The 26,749-nt window shown below is 36.7% G+C and overlaps 2 long non-coding RNA genes and 2 pseudogenes across 2 annotated transcripts; 2 read left to right on the top strand and 2 right to left on the bottom strand.

Moving 5' to 3' along the window:
• Positions 1-633: 633 nt before the first annotated feature.
• LOC118609158 lies at positions 634-752 on the bottom strand (annotated as a pseudogene).
• A 1,575-nt stretch (positions 753-2,327) lies between these two features.
• On the top strand, positions 2,328-7,451 carry LOC118608398. The gene is made up of 5 exons (XR_004952999.1): positions 2,328-2,383; positions 3,460-3,480; positions 3,557-3,583; positions 4,626-4,720; positions 7,303-7,451. It is a non-coding gene; the product is annotated as an uncharacterized LOC118608398 (long non-coding RNA).
• A 14,215-nt stretch (positions 7,452-21,666) lies between these two features.
• On the top strand, positions 21,667-25,185 carry LOC107499305. Its single transcript, XR_001594227.2, has 4 exons — positions 21,667-21,712; positions 23,940-24,002; positions 25,065-25,085; positions 25,162-25,185. It is a non-coding gene; the product is annotated as an uncharacterized LOC107499305 (long non-coding RNA).
• On the bottom strand, positions 22,252-22,370 carry LOC118609138 (annotated as a pseudogene).
• Positions 25,186-26,749: the final 1,564 nt, after the last annotated feature.

The raw sequence follows: 26,749 nt of genomic DNA, 5'->3' as shown, positions 1-26,749 counted from the left end.
TCAGTATATATAAATACCCCAGGCCTCTAGAAAAGCACATCGTCTCTCGGGGCTTCAGAATTTCAGCTTCTCGAGTTCTTGCATCTCGTCTTGGGTAAGACATAATATATTCACGTACAATCTAATGTGACGGCGTATTCTAAATTTTTACTGCTAGAATAAGTTGAAAACGATTTTTACGATGTATGGCATTTATTGGTAATTTCTCATAAAGGAGCAATTTAAAGAAGTGATGACCCTATGTCAAGGTCTGAAGGCAAAGTCAGGATCTCATGGTCTCTGAGTGGACAGTGATCACGGCACCAAGTGAGTGTTGTGGAATAAGGAGTAGGTGACCTCCATCTCGGCGGGATCGTCTGGAAGTCTTTTCATTCCTTTGATGGAATGTATGATATCCACTGTGTTAATAACTACTTTACCTTTAACTGCATTGCTGAAGTTGAAATTTTACAAAATAAATGATCTCTTAAGGAGCATAAGCTCTCTTTTTGCAAATGTGTATATTATTTCAAAGTTTTAGTGATTTTTTCTTTCTTTTTTATGTTTCTCTTTTCATGGGAGGCAACCCCTGGTTGACCTCACAGATTGCAAGAACCTTGTCAGTTTACGATCCCTTAGTTTTTTTACTTTTTACACCTACAGCCCCCGGTCTTCCTAGGTGGTCTCCCATCCAAGTACTAACCAGGCGCGACCCTCCTTAGCCTCCGAGATCAGAGGGGATCGGGCTTGTTCGGGGTGGCATGGCAGTAGATGGTTTAGTAACTTTCTCAAAGTTACTTTGTTTCCATCACTAATTTATTTTCTGTTAGCTTTTCATTGCCATTTTCATCCTCAAAATAGTTTCCGGTTTTCGACAAAATTAACGCTGCGTCACACGCTACGTGTTTGAATAATTTCTTTTATTTAACACGCTTTCATTTCGCATGTGATCTGGCTGAAAAAAAGCTTTTCTTTCTACCGTATCACACTTTTGTCACTGTCGCCTTTTTGATAATGTTCGTTCGAAGCCCCCAAATTATCCACCTGTCTATCCACGTGTAGAAGAGCAGTTACCGTGAATTGTCCTCACTCCTCTACTTTCAATAAAACTGGAGGTATGAACAACATTGGAAGTCGCATCCTTATCTGAATCATGACAGGACTGAATATGTGGGAAGTGGAGATGACAGAAAAATTCCATCAAGAAATGTACAGTTTTCAGTTTTTCTGATGCCGCCATCCTGAGTTGAAACCAATGAGACAAAATCAGCAGATAAAGAGCAAGGGAAATACCATCTGCCACAAATTCTGCTTGCATGTTAGACAGTTACAGTTATCAGGCTGAAGCACAGCTTCTTCCGCCGTTAGACGATTGAGGTTACTTTGTCGTTCTGTCACAACCGAAGGCCAAAAATGATCAGTGGGGGAAAAGGTTTTACTCATTATTTACCTAATAGTTTGCAAAATGTTTTTATTCAGAAGTCTGTAATGGAGAAATAACTAATCTGTTTTACCCCTTTTTCAACAGCAAAAGAACTGGGTTCGCTTGTATTACTGAATCACAAATCATATCAGTGACTCCTAGCTTAGGATAATTTTGGTGAAGATGATTGTTGGGAGTTCGGATCATTTGTAACAATTGGATCTTGCAAAGTATCTACAAATATGTTCCCTGAAACACTTTTCATTTGAATTATTTTCATTTAGTATCATTAATTTTCTAATAGTAGCATTACACCTCCTACACAGATTCTCAAGCCGAAAACCTGACTCATTTTCTCTATCTGTCTCTATTGTAAGACCAGTCCTTATTGCTTGTCACTCTATGTTCTGAGTGCTATTGTAAACTCTGCTTTAATTATTATTCCTAATGTCATTTTGTAGGAAGCCTATAATCTCACAACAATCTAAATGGTCAGCCTGTCTCCCTTTCTGTCCTTCTTCTGTTACCCGCTGAACTGTTTCAATTCCAGCATGCCGTTCTCCCTCTCAATTCTGTTTCTTTGCACGCTCCCCAAAATTCTCTTTACTTATCCTATGCAATCCTAGCACAAGCTTTCCCTTTCTCTTTACTTGAATATCCTGCACCTATTCTTCTGTTCTCTTTATGATGTCCATTTCTTACGTCTTCATGGTTCTTTAGTACTGCCATACCATAGCACTTATCTTTACTCACTAGTATCCCCTACTAGTCTCTAAATGCCATGTGTCAGGCAAAGCGTTTTATTTGTCCATGCGTTTCTAGCATGTTTCACACAGCTTTGGAGCAAAGTTCAATTAATGAATGATTTTTAAGCACAGGAATGACTGTGTTACAGACTTCTCACATATGTTTTCACAGGTCTCACCAAAAATGAAGATTTTTATCCTTGCCTTCATCATGGCTCTCATGGTTGCCATGACTGTAAGTACATCAGAAAATTTTGAAGAATGTCTCAGGAATTATTCAAAGATTCTTTTTTCTTGTGTTCTGGACCATATTTGTATTGCCCAAACACGTCTTTATTGGTTTTAATGTTTTACATGCACATCTTTTTTGAATAAAGCTATATAAGTCCATTAAAGACAGAATAAATCTTGAGTACACTTGCAGAGACACACGGACATTAACACACAGAGATGCTCAAGAGTAATTAGCTCAATGTCAGAGAAAATGTGGAAAAGAGCCCATAGACATGTGGGACTCAGATGTCAATAAAAGGGGCTTAACTTTTAAAATCTCTACCAGATATCGAGAGCTCCCAGGTGGTGTTGTCATTTACTACTGTGGGTCACTGTGTAAAGACTGGCCTCATGGAACTCATTCCTTCTTCATCACCTCCTACTCCTCCTCCTTCGATTCTTCCCTGTCATTCTTTATTCCTCCTCCCCCACCCTTTCTTCTGTTAGAATAAAAGGTACCTTTCACTTTGGCATTCCTGGCCTCCAGTTACTTAGAAATTCATCAAGACGTAAGAATACTTCCAACAACCTAACTAGATCTAGTTGATGTTACAAAAACAAAGTGGTTGTGACCGCACAGTTTACCACGTTACCTTTTCCGTTAATGGATTGCAAACATAAAAATCCAAGAAGAACACAGAAAAAGCATAATCATGACAACAGACTCTCAGGACAATCAATATGCGAAGGCATGCAGATTTTCAGAAGCTTAAAACATATCTATGTAAAAAACATTGCTCTTGAGCAATACTAAAGTTTAACATTTCAATTTCACTCTTTTAGTTACAGTAATAGATTTTCCTCCTTCATACACACAAAAGAGATTTGGATCAGAGTGAGTTGATGTTGGAATGTTGCAAATTGATTACAGCGATAGCTTACTCTTCAGTCATATTAAAAATGTCACTAAACGACAACAACGGCAACAAGAAACAACTAGCATAGTGTGTCAGTTATGTAAAACTTTGTCTTTTCACACTGAATCTGGAGTTATGAAATTATAATGTTTGCTATTTTTGTTTTTGTTTTCTTTCCAAGAGAGCTGATTCATCTGAAGAGGTAAGATACTTTCCTTTACTGGAAAACTTGATCGTTAAACATGCATCACACTTTTAGCCTGTTCTTTATTTTACAGTTTCGTCCGTATAGGAACAGGTACTATGTAAGTATTCCCCTGATAATGTGGCATCAAAAACTATTTTTTCTCTCAGTATTGCTCTATAAGAAGAATCATTGCTCATCTATATGACGAATGGCTAAAGTACATATTAAATTTATTTCTTTATGATACACTGGTAAGGGCCCATACTTCCTGTGTACCAGTAGCATTTAGATGGAAACTCATAATGTCATCCAGAAGAAGTCAAATATTCTCCCAAACGTAATTGCTTTTGTCTGAAAAGCAGATGAAGTTCGAATTCTCAGTATAGTACATGCGTATTCAAGGATCAGAGAGGCACCAAAAATCCACGTGAAGTTATGAGGATTTATCTTTTGATTCTTTCGGTGAGTGATGAAGTCATTAGGTGGAGTTAAATTGAGCTCATTAAGTAAGATAGGGAATTTTATGTATTTGACAATTTCTTAACAAAAGATATCCTTGATACGTCATATTATTTTGATGTGTTATGTCAATGTGATAAGGTCTCAAAAATTCTTACTACTATATTAAGTAGATTAACTTCAGCGTGGCAACAAATTAGAAGTTGCAGAAGAAGAGGTAGGAAAGATATCGGATTAGCAAAAGTTAATATAAAAAACATAGGAGAATTTAAGAGACAATAAGTTCATCATAAGTCAAAAGGGAGAGGCAACAATCCCACCTACCCTGGAATCGGCAAATTCTACCTTCCTGGAAAATCCAAAGCTTGGCAAGGTAAGAGTTTAGAGGTAATATTATGAAGAACATTTAAAGCTTTTATTAGTGTTTGGTGATAATTAATAGCTCCTCTTGTATTATAAAACAACAAAATTGTCAACTAGCAGTAAAAGTGTAATGCTTTGCTTTTTTCTCTTCTTTTAAACATTTTTTAATAAAAAAGTAAAAACCTTAATAGACTTTTGAAAAAAACTATCATGTAAATGATCTACAAGGTCCTACCAACTTTAACAGCAAACTAAGTTTCTAACTGAACTTACTGTGAAATATTTAAATTGTCATTACCTCAACTCTGTAAATTCCTCTTTCTTTTTATTACATACAGAGAAGGAATTTTCCAAACGACTATCGATACTTTCCAGGATTGCCACAGCCATATCCAGTTTCTTATTATCCGTAAGCACAGGATATGATTAAAAGGTAAGCCACAACTAGTGAAGTTTTTTATTCTGCTGAAATAGCAATGGTGAGAGTTTAAACAAGAAAAAATAAAATCCAGCCATCAAATCAAAAGCAGCTTCAGTTTAAGCGATGCAGCCAGATGTAGCTCTCTGGATGTGCATTTATTCATCTAAATACGTTCAAAAGAACGTGATTAGAGGTGGGGTATTGTGAATGAGAACACCTGTATTTGCATCCTGCTTTGGACATCTATGGTTTCATGACCTTAAACCATCTCTAATCTTTTTTCAACTTCAGTTTTCTCATGGGCAAATAGGTATCATGACACTATGTGACCACTTCATGGAATTGGTGAGACCGTTGGAAGAATCGTTTCCTAAATGACCTTGATTAGAGTTGTATATATATTTGTGACTGCATGATGCCCTGCCACTAAATCAGTGTCTAGATATTGTTTAACACATGTCCGTCTAAAATGTAATCTTTGGAGCAGGGCACAAACCCCCTCTGGGTATTTGTCATAAATTTAAAGTCTGAAGCCACACCCACACCCATTCAATCAGAATGTACATTTAATCAGATCTGGACTTGATTCATAACACATAAAGTTTGACAAACGGTCTTAGGGAATCTGATGAGCAATTAGGATATGGACCACCACTCTAATATACCAGCAAGAAGATAAACCAATTTACTTTTAAAAAGTCTGTTTTGCCCTATACATGAAATAGTCCAATTTCCATGAAAGATTAGCATTTTGTTACAAAGTAAAGCTGTCTGACAATTCGATGTTGAAATAGTTTCAACAAATTTCCATTACATTTCATGCACATGGAGAAATTATTCAATGTAAAGTCCTACAATTGACAGGGCAAAGAATCTGAACTTGACTCCCCAGACATTGCGTAATAGCTGGATCTATATGATCAAGAAGGATATATTAAAACTATATGAGAAAGACAATAATGGAGGAAATGTGTATACCATAATGAAATAGATGGGCTGGTCATAGAAAGAATTAAAGAAAAAGGAGAAAGAACACTAAGAAAAGGAGATCAATAGATGTGATGATGGATTGAATGAAAGCCCAAATCAAGGAGAAGAAAAAAAAGATAGTTGCAAGTTATTGGAACTGGAGTAGCAAATAAAATCTATGCAAATGGACCTTTCAGAAAAGAGACAATGCTCTAGCCACCTAACTGTATTGTTTTGTTTTGTTTTCGGGGTGGAGGGGTGATTTGTTCCTTTCAAGGAATATCGCTTTATGCCTAGGCTCTGCTTGATTTAAGTAAGGGACTTTCAAAAAGGTAATTTGACTATGATAATTTTGAAAGTGAATAGCATTCAAATTGAAAAGCCAGTGGACTGACATGCAGAACTGAAACTCATGTGAGAAGTGACATGTAGAGAAAAAGATCATAGAAATTCATTCAACGATTATTCACTGTTCGTTCCATGTTTCTTAAGTTCCTGAAGTACATACGAGGAAACGTTAACAGTTTGGGAAATAGTTTCACCACAAGGTTTGAAGACATGGAAATAAGGATTTCTTTAAACGTCGGGAAGAAACAACTGGAAATAATTACTGTTTCCAGGAATATTATTTTAGGAAATAAGGGTTCAGCTGTAATTTGTCCTCATTCATTCATTAGATATGTCTGGACCACATCATGAGCATGCAATGAGATAGCCACTGGGGACATAAATACCATCAAGCGAAAGTCTCTGTGGTAGACAGCTAATTATCTAGTTATAAAGGTGGACATAAAAGAAGGGAATCGGTCAGAATATCATCTGACAAAGAAGCGATATGATTAAATGTGTTACTGAGGCCTATTATATAAGCAGGAGTATGGCAGGTAAGTTGAAAACGATTATTGACAGTACATAATAAAGAAGTCCAATGGGAAACTATCAGGGTAATTAAATATAAAAACTAAGAGCTCAAGCTGAGAAAGGAATAGTAGGGATAGCAAGGTATTCCAACGTAGAGTCTGATTCAAAAACTACTTTCGAATAATTTCAGTTAAGCTTTTTCACGTGAATGATTTTAACCGAGGCATTGTTTTTAGTCAAGAATCTTTTGTCATGTCAAATAAAAACAAATCCGAACTTAGACAAGGAGAGACTTTAACAAGAACAGAGACCATTGCCATGGGGAAGAATGCTCAACTCTCAGAAATCTGCAGCGACACAAACGCAAACAGCGAAATGCTTTGTGTACAGAGTAGGGAGAGGTAAGCAAAGATTAGTGTAAACTTTCAAGGGGAAGGTGGAAAAGCATAGGGAAATTACCAGTAGAAAAAAGAGTCCACTGTGGCCAGCCAGTTCTCAGAATAAACTGATAAAGAGGCATGTTCCACTCTGTAGTGCTTACTCAAGCTTTCTTTGGGACAAGCAGCGTTTAGGGGCCCAGAGTAGCCTATCACTTGGTGAAGGTAAAGCAGGGGGCAGGCAACAGATGGGCAATTGTGAGCACTTGGTCAGACACAACGGAATCGATCTGGGTATAACCCCTAAACAAGAAAGTGTCATGGTATTATCGGTAACTTAATCTAATCTAGAGTGTAATAAAAATACTGTTTTCTCTTTCTCCACAGGCTTGGTGAGAAATTGTCTTTGCTCTCCACTCATGATGATTCTTCCTGCTCAAAGATCCTTTCGACAATCTAGCAGCATTGTATCAGGCCTCAGATAAGAAATGCATCCAAAGTGCTTCAATGAGTGTCTTTTCTAACACAATTTGAAACAGTATTGTTTGTATTCACATGAGATTGGAATTTTTAAAAACGTTTGACCCATAAATAATGTTTCTGTGTACACATTCCAGCTTTGAACACACACACACACACACACACACACACACACACAGAAAAGATAAAGTCAATCGTGTCACGTGAATAATTCACACCTGAGATCAGTGATCATTATTTCTAAAACTGTAGTCATGATATTCTCTGAACTATTTGATTGTTTTCTATTTTGTTCTCTGTGTTGCGGTATTATAAAATGAAAAAAGAAAAACTCTTCACCCAGAATAAATCAATCTATCCAGCATACACCGGATATCCCATTGTATTCAATTTCCTAGTCTGCGGAAACAATGTACCGAAACTCTTGGCTAAAAACAGCAGCAGAACAAGGACTCTCGCCCTCTGCTGGCTATCTACCACAAAACTTTGAAAACAATTACCCATAAAGATATATGCACACGGATATATGCGGCATTATTCACGGGGGCCGAGGCATAGAGACATATGAAGTGCCCTTCGATAGATGATTAAATAGAGGATGTAGCACACATATACAGTGGAATACTACTCAGCCATACGAAAATATGAACTACTGACAACATGGATGTTTCTTGAGATTACCGTGCTGAGCGAAATAAGACACGGAAAATCTGAGAACCATGTGATTGCATCATATGTGGGATATAAGATTAAAGGCACAAACGAACAAGACAACCTCACAAACAAAGCTCATAGACCCAGACAACATTTTATTGGTTATCAGATGTGAAAGGGAGGAGTGGGAAGGTAGATAAGGTCTAAGGGGGCAAATATACGGTGACGGAAGGAGATTTGACTTTGGGTGTCGACCAGACAATGCATTATACAGGTGACGTGTTATTGAATTGTATACGCAAAGCCTATATAATTTTATTAGACAATGTCGATCCAATAAATTTAATTTAAAAACTTTATTACATTTTATTTAACAAGTTCGTCCCTAGTAGATGGAATTTAATTCACCTAATTGGAATCTTGGAAGACTCCTGTCCTTCAAGTGAAGGTATATGGTGACACGTGTACATGTGATAGAAAAGTAAGTCTTCATTGGCTCTCCAAACAAATCCACTTACTTAATCTGTGATTTTTTTGGTGGGATGGTTTAGTCAAAACAAAATCTTATCGTTAATTTTGTTTTGGCTAAACTTGCTAGACTCAACAATATGTTATTTGCCTATTGCTTTGAATTCGAAATTAAACTCCATGTTTGATTTCGTATCGGGCATTTAAGGGAATATTTCTAGAGCACAGTACAAGAATCCCACTGGAGAGTGTCTCTCTCAGTCCCATTTTGGATAATACGGAGAAGAGTGTATATGTTTGAGAGAGGCAGCTAGATAATTCAAATAAGTAAATTTAACAAGAGATTTCTAAATATTGTAGCTACACAGGTTCTTCCCCAATGCGCATCACCCCTATTACAACACTAATAACTGTTGGGATACCGTTTGAAGAAAAACACCTCCCGCACTAGTCACTTTTGTAGTGAACTTCGGTATGTTTAATAGTCCTTTTTCTCTTCTTTTTCCTTGCTTCCGTCTTTCTTTTATCTGACTTTATTCACTGATTCATGCAAACAACAGTTATTAGGCACTACTCAAGTCACTGAAAATATGAGTTATGTGTCCCTTTGGAGAGAGAGAGTAATATAGAAACGAAGAGACTATAAGGCATTTGGAAATGGAAGCGCCAAAGTAACTACCATCGTTTAAATGAAGAAGTTTGCTAACTAATTTTAAATGTAGCCGGACCCTTATTTTAGCTTCGAACATTGACATACAGGTGTTATTGGGGCTGCTTTTTTAATTCAACTTTATAAGAATCATACGGATTATGCTTGACCATCAGAAACAAGAGGAGCAGGGGAGAGACACAAAGAGGAATTTTTACATTATCTACAATCTCATCCTCCACGAAGAAGAGATGGTTTTAGAAGACTTGTAGTTGGGAATCTGTTCTGCTATTGCAGTGAAGAGGGAGAAAAAGCACGGTTATCTCCATGAGCTAATTTCATGTTCCCGAAAATTAAATCTGTTGCATTTAAAAGAGAAATACTTAACAAACGCCTAAAACAATTTCGTAAGGGTAGTTTCATATTGACACAGTCCTGCCAAGGTCCTATGCTGCCTTTTTCTGTTTTAATGTTTTTATAACCTCTCCAATTAGTGGGGAAAAGTCTGTCGCTGCTGACCTACACGGATAGGACATTTTGAGTCCAGCATGTGCCAGGAGAGAACACAATTCCTAGGAAACTATTTAACTGTCTGCAAAGGCAGCTACATTAAATAATATAATCCTATTTCATTTTATAATCATAAAAGATATAGACCTGGCAAATTTGGGGGGAAAAAAGTAAGTTCACATGAATAAAATTTGTGGACCAGAGACTCAAGTGGAAAGATACCGACAGTGCTTATATTTTTATTTAGGTAATATAAAAATAAGCAGGTAATGATTGGGCATGTCGATCTTAATTGAGATTCAGAAATTCAGGCCTATACCTAAATATTTAGACGTCGACAGACTATAGGTGTTAATTAAAATCCTTAAAATGGCAAAATGGTAGAGCAAGGCGTATAGTCAGAAGAGGCTGAGTTCAGAATCACAGAGAGAATCAGTTTTATGTCCGAGAAAAAGGAGGCAATGCAAAACCTATAGAAGTAGTCTGGCAAAGAGAATTACAAGGAGGTTAAGGAGCAATAAGACTTAACTGACAAAACCAAATGTAGAAATACACTTAGGGGCAAACTGATATTGCCCCTACGGCATGATTGTTAATAATCGTGAGAGATGATTGAATCGATGTATATTCATGACACCGCACATGGTAGATGCTGAGTACATTTTAGCTGTCAAATTTGTTATTCTAGTTTTGCCGTAGCGTTGTCACATTAAAAATAGATAGATAGATAAAAATGAAAAAAGAATAGCTTTGATAGAGAGTACAACGGAAGAGAAAGAAAATTAGGTTATGAACTAGAAAATCCATATGGGCCAGTATATTTTTTAGTCAAGAAGGTGAACCTTGATGTTCAGATTTAGATCAAGTTATTGAAAGGTTAGACTGAAAGGTTCATATTTATGCTGGACTGTTTTAACATTCTCTTTGATGAAGAAAGAGAGTTTTTTTTTTTTTCCAGATGATCACTGTGTGTGGTGGGGGAGATCACTGAAGTGTTGAGGAGCATCGTGAAGCTACTTATACTTTTCGAAGAACAGAAACAAAAATCTAGCTAACTCCAAGCTCTATACGGAAATGTTTGGTAAGCAGTTTTGAGTGACCGGTAGAGTATAGGAAAGATAAAGATACAGAAGGAACAATTATATGCTTGGGAGGCTTGCTTCTTTTTTTCTTTAGAATTTAGCTGCCTAGGTAAAGTAGCACGGGAAGCAGATTTTAGGGGTATGCTGCGGTAGGGCTTTTCCAAGAAGGAATGCCACAGGCAGAGAAGCAGTGTGAACTACTAAGAGAACATTTAAAATGGTCCGTGATGAAGTCCAGGTGAGTAGAAAGAAAGTAAGGCCAAGTGGAAATACACAGAATGGAATACAAGGGGTAAGTGGGAGCTTAAATGACTGGAAAATTCTTTGAAGCAAACGAGAAGTCTCCTAGCTTTCACTCTTTCTTCACCGTTCTAAAATATATATCACGTAATGACTCTCAATTGAACTTCCACGCCAAACCAATTGCTTAACACAAATGGTAGGGCCGTAACAGTCTTCCCCACTCCCTGATGTACTTCCTTAGAAGTCTTCCCATCTTTCGGTTTTCCCAAGCCATGCTCAGCTGTTTGGTGTTTTCCCTTTACTCTATGCGTGCACACACCTGGGTGAATTTGCTTTGACTGTTTCATCTGCTGGAACCGTGTCCCTCTAGCTGACGTTCTCACATTGTTTTTATTTCATGGTCAAACTTCGACTTGCTAGAATGGCCTTCCTGACACACTATCTAAAATACTCTCCTTCTACTCTGCCTTGTTCTTCTTCAGTGCGGTGATCACCACCTGGCATATCGTGTGTCGTGTCTCTCCTTGATTGCTGTCTTCCTCCAATGCTTAGAATTGTAAGCTCTGTGGAATCAAGATCTTTGTTTTATTTTCTGCTAGAAACTATGTTTGCCATATCATAGGTTCACACGTTGCTTGAAAAACAGAACTCTAAACCACTGACGGAAGGTCTTAGACGGTTTCGGTGTTTGGTGCCTGACTCTCTTTGCATGGAGGTCTACTGTGGGTTCTCATCTGTGCAAGCGGGGACTCTGACTGGAGACGTGATAATTTTGGTGGGAGGTGTTTGGAATTCATAGCTGGAAGTAGTACCAAATCGGAGGCATTTTAGAATGAGGTTGAAATAAATAGTGCTGAGAATACAGTTGTCGTGGGGCCTATAAATGTGTAGCGTTCCGAGATGTCAAGTGTAAGAGGCATACCTCAAATTAAGGGCCCTAAGCGTACACAAAAGTTATTTTGGCGCAGTCCAAACAGGCTTATGGTTAGTTGTTATAGAACTAATGATTCTAGTAACAGTAGACTGGTTTCTAAGGACGAGGAATGGGAGAAATAAGGATCGCACAGCTAAGAAATATATCTGAAACTTTTATGTTGACAAGAGATTAGTGGTTCTATAGCTCGGAAATAGTGCCGGGAAATCTTGAATTAATTATCAATACAGTTAATGTGGCACCACCATCTCGATCTGGCGTGTAAAACAAGAACCGTGAAGAAGGATATAAATGATACGGAAAAGATTCCACACAATCTCCCTTTGGCTCGATATTGTTTTTGCCTTTCAAACAAGCATTTCAAAACGTGTTGATAATATAAGGTGGTAGGATAGGCCAGGAAACTACACAAAAATGATTTTTCCCGTATAATCTATGAATAAGGAGAAAATACATGATTAGTCATAAAATTTATATTCCAGAATTTATATGTAATATGTATGCATATCTACGTGCTTAATACATATAAATGCAAACATACGTTCGGATCCGTCAGAAAAATTATTACTAACGTTTATTACTAATTAATATTTTCAAATGTCAACGTAATAGGTTGTTGTTAATAATTATCTGTTGTATAAATGACTCCATGATTGATAGTTAATAACAAGATTCTGCAATGGATCGTTTTAACGCCTCCATTAGGTGAGGATTATTTCTATTTTTCGGTGAATTTTGAAGAAACAGCTTACTTGGTTTTAGCTGAAAAGTAGTTCATAGTAGTTCGTATTAAAAAAATTATAACTTTCAACAGTGATTATTTCTTGATTCAGTAGGAATACAGATTTGCCAAATAATTGCATTTAGTAACATGTTCTTTCAAAAAAACTTAAATCACTAAAAAAATTCTGCATAATCCATTTTGTTAGAAACTTTCTTTATGTATAGTTTTTTTTTTTTTTTTGATAAATATCCTGCCCCTTTCATTCACTTCTGACTTAGAATATCCTTCTGACATTTCTTGCTTTGTCTATTTCTGAGTTTCCTATAGGTCATAGTTCAGGCCTTAACCCGATGTATCAATCAACACTTTCACACTTCCACTGTATTATGTTCGTAATTCTAATTTAGCCTTTAGTAAATGTCTTTGTAAATTTATTTCTCCTTTTAAAACTGAACTTAAAGATATTTGAGTCAGTATCTAATTTCTAGCCATCATGTCTCTTTTTTACTGGGGCTCCTGGTCAGCGACTGGGAAATGTAGAATGAGCGAATGACAGCAAAGTCAATATTTCTATTTGGATAACATACGGCAAAACGTGTCTTATCCATATTGATCACGTTATTATTTTTTTCACATAAGCTTATTTGGAAAAGTTGCCTATCACTTTCCATTATCAGGAAGACCGTACTGAAGAAGAGAATCAAACTGTGGGGCCGATGCCATTAGAAGGTAAAAATCACCTCTCAAATTAACTTGCAGCTGGTGTGTACGTGCAGTGTAGTCTCAGTAGTGCAGTGCTTCAGAGGAAAGTCCCCGGGGCTGGACATCTGAGTTGGAATCCTTCCTCTTCCATTGCTTACATGCACTGTGATCGTGGGCAATTTCTACAACCTCCCCACGCATTGCTGCTACCACCTATGCACTGATTGACAACGTTAACAACCTCACAGGTTTCTGTATGTACGGAACTGGTTAACACTGGCAAAACTTTTGAACTGTGGCTGACAGCACTAAAGCACTCGATAAGTACCAGCTATTGCTGTAGATTGTGCTGCTGTATACTTCCTCTTGCTGGCCCTTAATGCTTGTATTTTAGATAAACACAGAGGTTTTGACCAACAATTTAATTAGCAGATGTAGATTAAGAGAGTAGACCCTTCCAAGAGTCCTCATCACAAAGGAAAACATTTTTTCTTTTGTTGTCTTTTTCTCTTTATGAGATGATGTGTGCTGACTAAATTTATGGTGGTAATCATTTCACAATATATGTAAGAGAATGCACTATGCTACAAATCTTAAACTTGTATGGTGAAGGATGTCGATTACAACTCGATAAAACTGACAAAAATAATTGGAGATGTGGAAAGAACAAAAGGAGATAAATTGAGACAGCTGGAACTTCATAAGGGAAGGAAACTTTAATATTCGATGGAAATATTTGGGGATAAAGGAGGAGATCACATAAACAGCACCTTCACTGTGGCTCAGGATTGACTTGGGTCTCCAAAGTGACTCTAAATCTAGTATGGAGGCAAATGTAATTTTGGCTGAGATCCAAAAACGTGTGGGACAATAATTACAAGTGAGAAAGTAGACTTTATGTATTTCATAAAGAAAAAAATATCGATGTGTTTTTTCAGAGGAATTCCTACAGGGAAACTTGTCATAAAAGAGCTCAGATTATAAATGAAAGTCCTCAAAAGAACAGAAATGATGATTCTGAGCTTCATGCACAACAAAAGATGAAGGGAAAACCCTGGAGTGACCACTGTGTCCATTCGTGCTGGTGAGGATTTTGCTCAGAGCCAACATTTCTGGCTGAACGTGTCCTTGTACACAGAGGGTATTTTCTACACTTTATTTTTAAACTTTTCACAAAAAGCTTACGCATGCAAATTTCACAGGTAACTTATTTGGCAATTAAAAGTTTGTAGCAAATTTTAAATATTTTATGAGCCAAACTCTGATTCAAAAAAACACATTAACTAAATTCTTTAAATGCGATTTTTCCTTGACATTGCCTTCTTAACTGAAGGTTCGTTTCCACTTTCATTGTCGCTCAATGTCCAGGCCTAAAGGCAGCAGTTAATTCAAGAATTGTAAAAGGTTCTTGTAAAAGAAAAGACGCTTTTCTGGTGTATTTTAATTCCCGGGGAAAGGATTCCGGTGATCCACTAAGGATTGCCCTTCATCTTCCACCGAGTTTTGGTTAACACAAGTAAATGTGAGGAAATCTCACGAGGCTCGGGACAGGACATCAAAAGGGAGCAGGTTGTAGGACCATGGAGATCACAAGGGGCTGAGAATAGAGCATGTTACGAAAGCCAGAGTGGGAAAAGCTTGTCATCCACGTGGCATTGTTAGAATTCACTAGTACTTGGTTAAATTTCCCTCTAAATGAAAGGGTAGTCTGCCTTGGATGGTCAAATAAAGCTGTATAGCAAGCCTCTGAGTTGCAAACATGTTCAAAATTGAACTTCATTGTGACCCAGAACATAAGACAATAATATATATAAAATTTTTTTTTGAAAAGATCTGGAACCCTTCCAAAAGGTAAAATCGCAAGGTGTGGCACCTAATAAAATTACCAGGCATGGAACAAAGAAGGAAGGAGGACTCACGACGAAGAGTAAAATCAGTCGAGCTTAACAAACTCAGTAGGGACACAAATGATAGACTTACTAAAGAAAGATATTAAAATATATATTGTTATTATATTTTTATGTGTAAGTAGATGGAAACATGAACATGCTTGAAAAATACAATGTCTGAGATAAAAAGGACACCGAGGGTAATTAATAGCATGTTTAGAAAGAAGAACATGGAAGATTACTGAAGAAAAAATTAGGAAACCTGAAAATATAGCAATAGCACTGTCTAATTTTTAAATGAACAAATGAACTTGAAATCCACTCAAAAAAATGTATAGGGCTTTAGTGACACATGGGACAACAGAGAGGTTAACACACACGTGATTGTAGTGGAAGCGAGGAGAAGGTTGGAAAAATATTTCAATATATAAGTGGCTAAAGAGTTTTCATTATTAGGAAAACTGTTTATCACAGATCTAGAGGCTCGACAAGTAAGTTCGAGAACGTGAAAAAAAAACAATAAAACACATTGTAATCAAATTGCATGCAGTTATACAAGACTGTTAAAAGGTAGCTAGAGAAAAACATATTATATACAGAGTAGCAAAGATGTGAATGACAGTTCCCCATTTTGCCAAATATGCAAGCAAGAAGACAGTGACAAAACCTTTATAACCACTAAGAGGAAAATATCTTTCAGACAAATTTTATAACCAGTGAAAATATACTTTTAGAAGGAAGATAACATAGATTTTTCAGACTCGTAAAGCCGAACAAATTGATGACCAGAAAACTTGCCTTACAGGACGTGTAAAAGGTCGACCTTCACACAGAAGTAAAGTGATGCCACTTGCAAATCTCTACGTACTCCAAGGAAGCACATTGAAAATGGCAAATATGGAGATTAATATGAAACAACTTAATTTCTTATGTTTCACAACTGTTTAAAAGGTAAATCCTTTTAAAACAAAAATAATAACGATGTACATGTGGGCTTTAATATGTCAAGATTTAAAAAATTATGACAGTAACAACACCAAGGGAGGGAGGGGGGGAAAGTAAAGACTTCTTTTGTCAGATTCCATACAAGGGTGGCTATTACTGAGAGAGAGAGAGAGAGAGAGAGAGAGAGAGAGAGAGAGAGAGAGAGAGAGAGAGAGAGAGACTCCAAAAGATAAGTAAAAATAAGTGTTAGCAAGGCTTGGAGAAAAAGAAAATTTGGTGACATCTTCAAGTTTCTTACAGCGTTATTACAATAATGACCAAGACATAGAGACAGCTTAAATGTGCGTTGCCGGATGCAAGAGAGAGAAATGTGGTATATAAACAAAACGGAATATTATTCAGCTTTTGAAAAGAAGGAAATCTGCTGCTTGGGATAATGTGGATGGACCTGAAGGTATTATGCTAAATGAAGGTATTATGCAGACATGGAAAGAAAAATATTATACGATCTCACTTACACGAGAATCTAAAATTGTCAAACCGATTGTAGCATAGAGTCAAATGGAGGTTGCCAGGGGAAAGGGTGAGGGGGGAAGAGGATGGTGATGGTTAGAGGGTAAAAGTTCCATTCTTTAAGATAAAAAGCCTCTAGAGACTTACTATAAAGCATATAAAGCACAGTTCCCAGAGCTAACAATACTGTGTTACATACTTAAGATTTGCTAGGAGGGTAGATTTAAAGTTGTCTTCTTACCTCACACATACACATATAATAATAATAATAATAATAATAATAATAATAATAATAATAAAGAGGATAGGAGGAAACTGGGTGGTGATGAATGTGCCTGTGGCATTTCTGGAGATTATGGTTTCATGGGTATATACGTATCCACAAAGTTTTACCTCAATACAATGATTTAAAAAAAATGCTTTTAATTGCATTGCTTTAAGCAACTATGTTTTTGGTAATTTCTTACAGCAGCAATAAGAAAGTAACATAGGCTTTGTGGGATTACTATAACAGCTTGTGCTTTGGAATCCAATGGATTTAAACAGTATTTTTTTATTCTCTAAGAATTTACCAATTATGGGATTTTGGACAAGTACCTTAATTCTGTTGAATGTTGCAATCTTTATTTGGATAGAATAATAATACCTGATTCAATAGGATCGTGTAAAGATTTAGTAATTAGTTGCGGGAAAGCTTTCAGCTCCTCAGCGTAGAGGTGGTAATTATCCTTATTACCATTGTTAGGTATTTTCTCTACGTCAGACCCTATATAGGTGCCTTATATTTGTTATTATATTAATTTCTCCAGCAACTCCTGTAGGATATTTGCATATAAGATAACCTGGGGGTCAGGCGAGCTAACTTATTTACTTGCTCAGAACCATGTCACCAGAAAGTGAAAGAGTCTTTTGAAATATTTTTTAAAAGCATAGACATGTAAGGCTATCTATTTGAGTGGTGGGCCATTGATCAGACATTTAAATGTTAATACTTGAATTTGGCCTCTACCAAAAGAAAACCACAGAGCAAAGTTATTTGTAAGGAATTATTTTTTAATAATGCTTAATGGACAAAATGTCTAAAGGATTACCGTCATCTTAAAGACATATACATATGGGAACCATGCTGGTCCTTGAACTTCTTTATTAAACTCACTGTGGTCGCAAATAGTAAGTCGAGGTTTTAATCAAATATGTATATTACTCTATTTGGCATAACTGCCTTCAACGTCCTATCCTCGCTCTCTCTGAGCAGATTTCGAACTCTCTTGCACCAGTCTTAAAGAGTCAGGTCTTTCATATTTTCCAAAGTTGTCTGATCACCGTGCTTTCCTTTTCATTTCCTCTTTAATCCTAGAGAATTTTTTAAAATTAGGATGTTCTTCTTAATGAAGAGTATGATGAGAATATGAAAAGAATACTTAATGTTTGTACCTGAACAAGTTTCATTTGCAATGTGATTTATATTCTTTCTCATTTAATCCAGTCTCAACTTTATTCTGTCCATTGTAGATAAGAAAAGTGTAGTTTAAAGAGATTAAGCATTCTAAGGTCATTGCGACAGTTCATGATGATTAAGCTTTCTTTCAGAAATTTCATCCCCTTGGCTACCATAATTCACGAATTGCCTGAAAATTGTCCTCTCTTCTGCGATTCGTTCCCTTCTAGGAGATTTTCAGGAACGTCTATTTCACACCCACGTGACTTTGGTGTTATCACAGGGTTCTGTCCTCAGCCTGCTTCGCTTTTGGCTCTTCACAATTTCTCCTACGCGATCTCCTCAATTTTCATATTTCCATTACACTCAATAAGTTGATTGCTGCTAAATTTTCAGCTCCAGTCTGGATCTTTCTCTCCCAACTTTAAAATCACACACTCAAACATTTCTAGACTTCTCTCTCTAAAGTTGCCTTCAACTTGGCCTGTTTCACAAATAACAAGGTGGCTTGGTCAGCTCTGTCTGTGGTAGCAAAATACCACTGACTCGAGTGACTTCCACAACGTTTATTTCTCACAATTCTGGAGCCTGGGATGCCCGGGATCGGGTGCCAGCATCGTTGGAGTTCTGGTGCGGACCCTCTTCCTGGACAGTAGAGAACTGCCTTCTTTCTATATCATCACATGATGGACAGAGAAAGCTATGTGTCCCTTATTTTTACTTTGGCTTTGTTTCCTTATGGAGGCTCCAGCCTGTGACCTGGTTTCATCTAATCGATAAGCCCTACGTCCTAATACGTCACATTTTTGTGCAGGCCGCGTCATATGGATTTGGGGGCTGAGAGTCACAAACATGTGGCCCACAACATAGGTCAACCTTTTCAGAGCAGAAATAAGAGATTGTCATTTGGTATTCCCAATGCCCAGGATGTATTATGTTATTAATAGGCAGTCATAGCTTGTTCTATTTTTTCGGTTGCAGTATTTTCATTTCGTTAATACACACAGGCTACTATGTCTAACTGAAGGAAACCAGAATAGTGGATTCTAAACACAGGAGTACTTTTCTTGTTACTTATGATTTCCTTCTCAGGATCAGTAGGTCATTTTAGAATGTTGATGTACCAGAGCTTCTCCTGTTGTTTTATAATTAAGTAATACAAGTATTATACCCTCTATAACCAACGACCATATTGTCTGAAATTGCCGGGGTCTATTGCAACCTGGACTTGTAGTTAAGTAAATAAGCACCATGGATTTTGTCATAGCCTATAGATCATACTTTCATTGTAGGAGAAGTAAAAAAGGAAGAAGAGAAGGAAGAGGAGAAAATGGAGTGGAGAAAGAAAAAGGCAAGGGGAGGCAGAGAAGGGAGAGGAAATCTAGCATAAATGCCACCATAAATCCCATTCAGAGATTGCATCCTCATGCCACCCATCGAATGCCATACTTGCGATAAAGCAATCACTCTTTATTGCTTTTTCCCTTCCATGGTAGACCCTGGCATTTTCAGGCAATATGGTCTTTGGTTATAGAGGGTGTAATTCTTGTTTTACTTAATTAGAAAAATAACAGGACACGTTCTGGTCCATCAATATTCTAAAACGACCTACTGTTCCTGGCGAATGAAACCACAAGTAACAAGAAAACTACTCCTTTGTTTAGAGTCCACTATTCTGATTTCCTTTCTGTTACACATAATCCCCACACTTCCTATTGTGTTGAAGCAGAAAATGATGGGTAGAAAAATTCTACGTTTCTATGTTCCAACCTTCAATATGAGTGAGTTAAGTTTAGTTGTAGGTTTTAAATGTGCATAATTATATCTAAAATTTTTATTACCTGGCAGTTCCTGTTGTTGTTGTTGTTTTGGAGCATTGGTTCTTTTTTCATTCAGTAGGCCGAGAATGTCATAACATGGATCTATGAGAACAGAGCCTAGTAACATTATTAAAGAGAATCATTGAGAAAATAAATTGGGGAAGAAAAGAGATGAAGATAATAACTGAGGAAAGAAGAGAGAGAGAAAGAAAAGAGGTAGGAAGGAAGGAATCACTTGAAATTTACAAAACGAGTAAAGCAGGGATTACTTTTAAAATTCCAACTTATTCTAATACTTCCTAAACCTTCCATATTTTTATTCCATTGAGAATATACTATACCGGAGATTGGATTCGTTTCACACTGAGACGAGCTTACCTATCTGCAGGGGTTAGAATTCAATGAAAAAAGAATAAGACTAATTTAAATTGAGTTGAACTTTAACTCTTTATTTGCCTTTATAATTTATAGTGTTTAATCTACCACCCAGAGAATAGTAATAATTTCTAATGGGTTTGTTCAAATACAGGAGAGAAGATTCGCCTGATAAACATTTCCTTAAAACTTCTGATAACAAATTAAACCTGAAATTCTATTTGTAAGGTTAAGTCTAGAGACTAACAATACATGAATAGATTATGTGTCTCCTCAAACCTTATGATACACAACGAATGGAGGTAATGACATGAGATTCCTCCTGCACCTCCCGATGCTGAATCAACATGTCTGGAAAGAGGACCTATGACCATACATCTCCAAAATGTTCCCAGGTGATGCTGATTCTGATGATCCCACATACCATATGTTGAGTTGCAATGGACTAGGACAAAAAATATACCTAAACTTAAAAATGATTTTTTTGTGTACTCAGTTCCGAGTACATTCAATTCCCCAACCAGTAACAAAGAGGTGAATTTTTATATAAATTTCCCTAGGGACTCAGTGAAAACTAACTTTCCCTCTATCCTGTGTAATCATGTTCACACATGACTACCACTTAGGAACATGCATCCCTAAAGATGCCAAGGAAGTACATTAAATCCCAGAACCTTTGCATTCAGTTAATGTGTAAGAGATATAGTACTGAACTTCTGTGGTCATCTGTGGATGTTAAAAATCAGAATTGTTTTACTGCACAACACTCAATGGATTCCTAAATTTTGGCAAACATTTAAACATCCTTTACGAGTTAAAATGTTCTAAGGTTGGTAGAATAAAGGTACATCAGAATAATTTGTCAGAGACATATTTGAAATAATTGATGACAATGATTTCATTCCACCAGTTGTTACTACCCTATATTAGAGAACCAGTAAAATTTGGTAAGATGCTATCCTTTTTGCACAAAGTTTTTCCATCTTGGACATGCGTATGTTGAAATAGGGCAGATGCTGATTTTATGATTTCGATTCATATCTATGCTTGGTTTACTCTAGCATACTTGTCCCTTTGTGTTATTCCCACATACCTAGACTAATACTGGGATTAATATGTAACGAGTACGATTGTGTACTTGTCACTCTGCTTCACAAGCTTCTATTGTAAAGTTTACATTTCTTCTTCGTGTCCGTGGAGACAGATACCGGATGCTATTTTCAGGTCTATAATATGACATCATAATCGACATCATTTAGAAAAACAAGTGGAGGATTTCAGTATATATAAATACCCCAGTGCTCTAGAAAAGCACATCGTCCCTCGGGGCTTCAGAATTTCAGCTTCTCGACTTCTTGCATCTCGTCTTGGGTAAGACATAATATATTCACGTACAATCTAATGTGACGGCATATTCTAAATTTTTACTGCTAGAATAAGTTGAAAACGATTTTTACGATGTATGGCATTTATTGGTAATTTCTCATAAAGGAGCAATTTAAAGAAGTGATGACCCTATGTCAAGGTCTGAAGGCAAAGTCAGGATCTCATGGTCTCTGAGTGGACAGTGATCACGGCACCAAGTGAGTGTTGTGGAATAAGGAGTAGGCGACCTCCATCTCGGCGGGATCGTCTGGAAGTCTTTTCATTCCTTTGATGGAATGTATGATATCCGCTGTGTTAATAACTACTTTACCTTTAACTGCATTGCTGAAGTTGAAATTTTACAAAATAAATGATCTCTTAAGGAGCATAAGCTCTCTTTTTGCAAATGTGTATATTATTTCAAAGTTTTAGTGATTTTTTCTTTCTTTTTTATGTTTCTCTTTTCATGGGAGGCAACCCCTGGTTGACCTCACAGATTGCAAGAACCTTGTCAGTTTACGATCCCTTAGTTTTTTTACTTTTTACACCTACAGCCCCCGGTCTTCCTAGGTGGTGTCCCATCCAAGTACTAACCAGGCGCGACCCTCCTTAGCCTCCGAGATCAGAGGGGATCGGGCTTGTTCAGGGTGGCATGGCAGTAGATGGTTTAGTAACTTTCTCAAAGTTACTTTGTTTCCATCACTAATTTATTTTCTGTTAGCTTTTCATTGCCATTTTCATCCTCAAAATAGTTTCCGGTTTTCGACAAAATTAACGCTGCGTCACACGCTACGTGTTTGAATAATTTCTTTTATTTAACACGCTTTCATTTCGCATGTGATCTGGCTGAAAAAAAAGCTTTTCTTTCTACCGTATCACACTTTTGTCACTGTCGCTTTTTTGATAATGTTCGTTCGAAGCCCCCAAATTATCCACCTGTCTATCCACGTGTAGAAGAGCAGTTACCGTGAATTGTCCTCACTCCTCTACTTTCAATAAAACTGGAGGTATGAACAACACTGGAAGTCGCATCCTTATCTGAATCACGACAGGACTGAATATGTGGGAAGTGGAGATGACAGAAAAATTCCATCAAGAAATGTACAGTTTTCAGTTTTTCTGATGCCGCCATTCTGAGTTGAAACCAATGAGACAAAATCAGCAGATAAAGAACAAGGGAAATACCATCTGCCACAAATTCTGCTTGCATGTTAGACAGTTACAGTTATCAGGCTGAAGCACAGCTTCTTCCGCCGTTAGACGATTGAGGTTACTTTGTCGTTCTGTCACAACCGAAGGCCAAAAATGATCAGTGGGGGAAAAGGTTTTACTCATTATTTATCTAATAGTTTGCAAAATGTTTTTATTCAGAAGTCTGTAATGGAGAAATAACTAATCTGTTTTACCCCTTTTTCAACAGCAAAAGAACTGGGTTCGCTTGTATTACTGAATCACAAATCATATCAGTGACTCCTAGCTTAGGATAATTTTGGTGAAGATGATTGTTGGGAGTTCGGATCATTTGTAACAATTGGATCTTGCAAAGTATCTACAAATATGTTCCCTGAAACACTTTTCATTTGAATTATTTTCATTTAGTATCATTAATTTTCTAATAGTAGCATTACACCTCCTACACAGATTCTCAAGCCGAAAACCTGACTCATTTTCTCTATCTGTCTCTATTGTAAGACCAGTCCTTATTGCTTGTCACTCTATGTTCTGAGTGCTATTGTAAACTCTGCTTTAATTATTATTCCTAATGTCATTTTGTAGGAAGCCTATAATCTCACAACAATCTAAATGGTCAGCCTGTCTCCCTTTCTGTCCTTCTTCTGTTACCCGCTGAACTGTTTCAATTCCAGCATGCCGTTCTCCCTCTCAATTCTGTTTCTTTGCACGCTCCCCAAAATTCTCTTTACTTATCCTATGCAATCCTAGCACAAGCTTTCCCTTTCTCTTTACTTGAATATCCTGCACCTATTCTTCTGTTCTCTTTATGATGTCCATTTCTTACGTCTTCATGGTTCTTTAGTACTGCCATACCATAGCACTTATCTTTACTCACTAGTATCCCCTACTAGTCTCTAAATGCCATGTGTCAGGCAAAGCGTTTTATTTGTCCATGCGTTTCTAGCATGTTTCACACAGCTTTGGAGCAAAGTTCAATTAATGAATGATTTTTAAGCACAGGAATGACTGTGTTACAGACTTCTCACATATGTTTTCACAGGTCTCACCAAAAATGAAGATTTTTATCCTTGCCTTCATCATGGCTCTCATGGTTGCCATGACTGTAAGTACATCAGAAAATTTTGAAGAATGTCTCAGGAATTATTCAAAGATTCTTTTTTCTTGTATTCTGGACCATATTTGTATTGCCCAAACACGTCTTTATTGGTTTTAATGTTTTACATGCACATCTTTTTTGAATAAAGCTATATAAGTCCATTAAAGACAGAATAAATCTTGAGTACACTTGCAGAGACACACGGACATTAACACACAGAGATGCTCAAGCGTAATTAGCTCAATGTCAGAGAAAATGTAGACATGTGGGACTGAGATGTCAATAAAAGGGGCTTAACTTTTAAAATCTCTACCAGATGTCGAGAGCTCCCAGGTGGTGTTGTCATTTACTACTGTGGGTCACTGTGTAAAGACTGGCCTCATGGAACTCATTCCTTCTTCATCACCTCCTACTCCTCCTCCTTCGATTCTTCCCTGTCATTCTTTATTCCTCCTCCCCCACCCTTTCTTCTGTTAGAATAAAAGGTACCTTTCACTTTGGCATTCCTGGCCTCCAGTTACTTAGAAATTCATCAAGACATAAGAATACTACCAACAACCTAACTAGATCTAGTTGATGTTACAAAAACAAAGTGGTTGTGACCGCACAGTTTACCACGTTACCTTTTCCGTTAATGGATTGCAAACATAAAAATCCAAGAAGAACACAGAAAAAGCATAATCATGACAACAGACTCTCAGGACAATCAATATGCGAAGGCATGCAGATTTTCAGAAGCTTAAAACATATCTATGTAAAAAACATTGCTCTTGAGCAATACTAAAGTTTAACATTTCAATTTCACTCTTTTAGTTACAGTAATAGATTTTCCTCCTTCATACACACAAAAGAGATTTGGATCAGAGTGAGTTGATGTTGGAATGTTGCAAATTGATTACAGCGATAGCTTACTCTTCAGTCATGTTAAAAATGTCACTAAACGACAACAACGGCAACAAGAAACAACTAGCATAGTGTGTCAGTTATGTAAAACTTTGTCTTTTCACACTGAATCTGGAGTTATGAAATTATAATGTTTGCTATTTTTGTTTTTGTTTTCTTTCCAAGAGAGCTGATTCATCTGAAGAGGTAAGATACTTTCCTTTACTGGAAAACTTGATCGTTAAACATGCATCACACTTTTAGCCTGTTCTTTATTTTACAGTTTCGTCCATATAGGCACAGGCACTATGTAAGTATTCCCCTGATAATGTGGCATCATGAAACTATTTTTTCTCTCAGTATTGCTCTATAAGAAGAATCATCGCTGATCTATATAACGAATGGCTCAAGTACATATTAAATGTATTTCTTTATGATACACTGGTAAGGGCCCATACTTCCTGCGTACCAGTAGCATTTAGATGGAAACTCATAATCCAGAAGAAGTCAAATATTCTCCCAAACGTAATTCCTTTTGTCTGAAAAGCAGATGAAGTTTGAATTCTCAGTATAGTACATGCGTATTCAAGAATCAGGGAGGCACCAAAAATCCACGTGAAGTTATGAGGATTTATCTTTTGATTCTTTCGGTGAGTGATGAAGTCATAAGGTGGAGTTAAATTGAGCTCATAACTAAGATAGAGAATTTTATGTATTTGACAATTTCTTAACAAAAGATATCCTTGATACGTCATATTATTTTGATGTGTTATGTCAATGTGATAAGGTCTCAAAAATTCTTACTAATATATTAAGTAGATTAACTTCAGGGTGGCAACAAATTAAAAGTTGCAGAAGAAGAGGTAGGAAGGATATCAGATTAGCAAAAGTTAATATAAAAAACGTAGGAGAATTCAAGAAACAATAAGTTCATCGTAAGTCAAAAGGGAGAGGCAACAATCCCACCTACCCTGGAATCGGCAAATTCTACCTTCCTGGAAAATCCAAAGCTTGGCAAGGTAAGAGTTTAGAGGTAATATTATGAAGAACATTTAAAGCTTTATTAGTGTTTGGTGATAATTAATAGCTCCTCTTGTATTATAAAACAACAAATATGTCCACTAGCAGTAAAAGTGTAATGCTTTGCTTTTTTCTCTTCTTTTAAACATTTTTTTAATAAAAAAGTAAAAACCTTAATAGACTTTTGAAAAAAAAAACTATCATGTAAATGATCTACAAGGTCCTACCAACTTTAACAACAAACTAAGTTTCTAACAGAAATTACTATGAAATGTTTACACTGTCATTACCTCAACTCTGTAAATTCCTCTTTCTTTTTATTACATGCAGAGAGAGTATTTTCCTATAGGTTATCCTAACTATCCAGCATATCCACAGCCATATCCAGTTCCACCTCCTTTCTATGGTCCATAAGCACAGGACATGATTAAAAGGTAAGCCACAACTAGCGAAGTGTTTAATTCTGCTGAAATAGTAATGGTGAGAGTTTAAACAAGAAAAAATAAAATCCTGCCATCAAATCAAAAGCAGCTTCAGTTTAAGCGATGCAGCCAGATGTAGCTCTCTGGATGTGCATTTATTCATCTAAATACGTTCAAAAGAATGTGATTAGAGGTGGGGTATTGTGAATGAGAACACCTGTATTTGCATCCTGCTTTGGACATCTATGGTTTCATGACCTTAAACCATCTCTAATCTTTTTTCAACTTCAGTTTTCTCATGGGCAAATAGGTATCATGACACTATGTGACCACTTCATGGAATTGGTGAGACCGTTGGAAGAATCGTTCCTAAATGACCTTGATTAGAGTTGTATATATATTTGTGACTGCATGATGCCCTGCCACTAA

The sequence above is a fragment of the Rousettus aegyptiacus genome, unplaced genomic scaffold (genome assembly GCF_014176215.1).
Source record: "Rousettus aegyptiacus isolate mRouAeg1 unplaced genomic scaffold, mRouAeg1.p scaffold_m13_p_10, whole genome shotgun sequence".
NCBI lineage: Eukaryota > Metazoa > Chordata > Mammalia > Chiroptera > Pteropodidae > Rousettus > Rousettus aegyptiacus.
This window is presented reverse-complemented; position numbering and strand designations above follow the sequence as displayed.